Source organism: Piliocolobus tephrosceles, chromosome 2 (assembly GCF_002776525.5).
Source record: "Piliocolobus tephrosceles isolate RC106 chromosome 2, ASM277652v3, whole genome shotgun sequence".
Taxonomy (NCBI): Eukaryota; Metazoa; Chordata; class Mammalia; order Primates; family Cercopithecidae; genus Piliocolobus; species Piliocolobus tephrosceles.
This window is the reverse complement of record NC_045435.1, coordinates 181,597,271-181,601,926: the sequence shown is the minus strand read 5'-3', so window position 1 is coordinate 181,601,926 and position 4,656 is coordinate 181,597,271.

Below are 4,656 nucleotides of genomic sequence, written 5' to 3'. Positions count from 1 at the left end.
TAGCATACCTTTTACTATTATTTTATTTTTCTTATTCATATCTTTATATTATATTTAAGGTGCATTTCTTATACTCAGTTATATATCCTGTCTGTTATTGTTTGATGTTCCCTACTTTTTCTGCAAATTTTGCATCCATTGATTATTTTATGCTACCATTTTATTTCTTTTATTGACCTAAAACCTAAAACTCTTTTAAAAAATGTTTAAATGGTTGTTCTTACTATATAAAATACATATTTTAAATTACTGCAGTTTACATACGAGTGATAATCATACCACTTCATGTAGAGACTATGAAGTTTACAATATACTTTCTTTTCTTGATCTCTACTTTAAATTTTGCATTCTTATCAAGCATTTACATATACAAGTAACTAGTTAACTAGCTAGATACATGCATACATAGATGTTCATTGTAGTATTATTTAAAGAGTAAAATATGAGAAAGAACATTCCTAAATCTCCAGAAATATTTATGTACCATGTACAGAGCTATTAGTCATAATGACATATACCTGATAAAAGCAGACAAAGCATTAACATGTTTGATTCTCTTTTTTACACTTTTTATTTAAAAAATTCCATATGATTATGCCTGCCTAAGTGGATATTTGAAATAAGTGCATACATTCAAAAAAAGGTAAATTATAGAGAATAAATATTATGTAAAATCTTAATTAGAGAAAAGATATTTTATGACAGAATGTATCAGAAGCACTAAAATAAACAAAAGGCATAAAGAATGAAGCATATTGTTTATTCTTCTTATAATAGTAAACTAGGTAATTTGTACCAACTCTCCTGTTGAGTAGAACTACTATCATTATTATTTTAACATTGTTCTGTCCTAGCTAATGCAATAAAATAGCCAAACTGGAGGTAGCAGGCTGAAAAATGCCCTCGTTCACCACTACTAAAGAAAAAAAGATATTCACATCCTAATACCTGGAGTCTGTAAATGTTACCTTATTTGAGAAAAAAGGGTGTCTGCAGATACGATTTAATTAAGAGACTTGAAATAAAGAGATCATTCTGAATTACTTATGTGGGTCCTAAATATAATGACAAATGCCATCATTAATAAGTGTAAGGCATAAGATTACACAGACAGAAGAAGAGAAAGCAACATGAAGATGTAGGCTGGATTGGAGTGCTGCAGCTAGAAACCAAGGGAGACTGACAACCAACAGGAGCTGGTAGAAACAAGAAACAGATTCTTCAGTAGAGTCTTTGTAGGAAGTGTGGCCTGGTTAACACCTTGATTTCAGCCCAGTGATAATGATTTCAGGCTTCTGACCTTCAGAACTATGAAAGTATAACTTTCTGTTGACTTAAGCCACCAAATTTACGATGATTTATTACAGTAGCAATTGGAAACTTAGACGCTCATAAAATAAGTGTAAATATTGGAAAAGAAAAACTGATTTTTTTACAAAATTTGAAATTTTCAAAATTACTCGCAAATCATTATATATGTCCAACACATCTAACAAAGCAAGCAGTTCACTAAGACAGTTAATTTACAAATAAAAAAGAAAAATTAAATAGCTTCCCCACATGAAAGTGATTGCTTTCCAATTTTCACATAAGTTTAGCGGATGAAATTGTAGTTTTGCTTAAGGGTGTATTTGTATGTGATTGTATGCATTCAGCCCTGCCTCCTCCCATTAGTGATGATTTTTGCTTTTTTATTTCTTTTCATTAAAAATTAAACTCCTCTTTGCTACATGTCTAGTGTGGGTTGGTGAGGGTTTCTTCTCCTCTTGGTCACAAATGGAGGCTCTACCATCTTGCAGTGCTGTCATCTCAACATCTCAGTGGCAAGAAACAGTTGAAGGGTGTCAACCATATCTGAAACGCTTTGAGGCAGGATATGCCACACAGCACTTCTGTGCACAGTCCATTGGCCAGAACTAATTGCAAGGACAAAAGGGAAACTACAAGGGGGACTGGAAAACATGTTGGAGCATGGATATTTGGAGAGAACTATATCTCCAGTCTATTTTATTGGTCTTACTGTCTTCACATGGGCATAACGAATGTCTATTCTGGGACCCAAGTTTTAGAGAGTTCAGGATTTTGTAAGAACACACATCCACACATCATAAACATACACTTATTAAAGGATATATGTGCCCTGATGACAAAGTGCTGGGATTACAGGCATGAGCCACCACACCTGGCCAACAACACATTTATTTCAAAGTCTAGGACCTTTCAGTGATGTATAGTAACTACTATATTAAATAGTAGGATTTAATATTTAGTAACTACTATATTAAATAGTAGGATCAGGATCAAGGATTTAGCACGGGTACAGTCTGAGTCATGACTCCAAATGTTCACTGTCATAACCAACAACATTCCAGAACCCGGGAGGACAACCCTTCTCTAGGACTTTTGCCCTGTGGCCTAGAAATAAAGGACAACTGTGTTTCAATAGCATGAAAATGTTTTGCATTGCTAAATATGAAGATGAAATCACTTCAGAATACAAGCAGAATTTGAACAGTGGAAACACATAGGTAAGAGAAAAGACAAATTAACATGTCAAATCTATCCTCTGGGTGTGAATTCAATGGTTTTTTAAATATATTGAAAAATGTTTGCTGTATTGCAAAGTGTCTGTTTTATTGCTACTCACTGTTTTTTTTTTTTTTTTTTTTCAATTAATAGTTCCTCAGGTATTTATCTATGTCTATCATCAGAAACATGTTGCAATATTAAGAAAATTCCATTATTCTTAAATTTGTTATCTATATTAGTGTTGTTAGATAAGGGTTAAACTTGAATTTTAGATAAAAAATGGATAGCTTTTTATAATAAATATGTCTCATGCAATATTTGAGACATGCTTACACTAAAACATTATTGCTGTTTATCTGAAATTCAAATTTAATTGGGTTTACAGTATTTTTATTCAAGAAAATTGGCACTATGCCTGAAGCACAACGCTGACTATTTACATTGGCAACTAGAAGGACATTAAAAGCTGGAATTGTGAATAGCTTTATGTTTAAAAAGCACTGGATATAACTTAAGTAAGTTTCAAAGTATAAAAGTCAATAATAGTTTTACTAAAATTTCATCAGTATTTGTGATTTTCTTTATTTTCTAATAGCAAATGACAAATACTTCAGGAGAAAAATAACATTCCTGAAAACATACTCTCTACAGGTTTGGATGGTTTGGATTTGTTTTATATTCAAATTTTCTGCAGTTAATATTTCTACATCATGTTTTAATAATTTATATCATTATTGTCACTTGAACACAAATTAGAGGACAAACTTCATAACAACATAATTATTGATTTTATCTGACGTAAAGGCAAGTAAAGCACATTTTTACATTGATTTTTAAAAATCTTCATAGTATTACTCTTCCAAACATGGTTGTCATTAATAATACTCCTAGACATGAGCAATAATTATTAAATTCAGATGTTCTTGATATCTTTTGACTTTCAGTAATATATAAATACTATAGCTTTACTTACTACTGGTCACCACATATCTCTTTATTTCTTTTTTCCCACTTAAAAAAGACATTTCCTCCCTTATCACAGGAAACAACCCCAAATACTAACTAAATATCACATTTCTTTCTTTGTCTTTTTTTTTTTTTTGAGACAGAATCTCACTCTGTGCCCCAGGCTGGAGTGCAGTGGTGTGATCTCAGCCCACTGCAACCTCTACCTCCTGGGTTCAACTGATTCTCCTGCCTCAGTCTCTCGAGTAGCTGGGACTACAGGTGCCCACCACCACGACTGGCTTTCTTTTTTTTTTTTTTTTTGTATTTTTAGTAGAGACAGGCCTTCACCATGTTGGCCAGGATGGTCTCAATCTCCTGACCTGATGATCCGCCCACCTCAGCATCACAAAGTGCTGGGATTACAGGCATGAGCCACCACACCTGGCCAACAACACATTTATTTCAAAGTCTAGGACCTTTCAGTGATGTATAGTAACTACTATATTAAATCTAGAAAAGGGTCTAGCTAAAGTTACAGAAATCAGTGAATTAAAAGAAATTACCTGTCCCACTGGCCCCTCCACAACCAGCACTAATAGGCAGTGGTTGAACAAGAAGAGGATAACCACAATAAACATGTCCATTTCCAAAGTGGAAAAATGGGAGATAACAGGAGTCACAGGTTTGCAGCAATTCTGAAATCCTTCTGGGCAGACATTCTAAAGGTCTTCTATGCTTCAAGTCTTAATTTGGCTGTCTTGTCGCTGCTCTAGAAGTCTCTAGATAATGTCCTCTAGGAGATTCCTCTTTTTTTTTTATTATCTACCTAGTTTATATGAGCTGGTTGTGTAGCTTTCTTACTCTGCTTCCTGCCTGCAGAACTTGGCGAGCCAAAGGGTCATTTTGAATCTTGATCTCTTGATTTCTTTCTTTCTTTTTTTTTTTTTTAATTAATAGTAGCTATCTTTCAAAACTTAATAGGCTTATTTTCAGCAAATTTCATGTGCTAATAACTATACTCAGAGTGGTTTTCTTAACTGTTTTCTTTTTTTTTTTTTTTTTCCAGAACCCTTCCTTACCCAACATTTCACTTTCTTCTCCCATAGTTCTCTCTTTCGGCTGCTTCTAAGAGGATAATCTGCAACAATAGGTATGAAGGTCATACCCTTTATAATATTT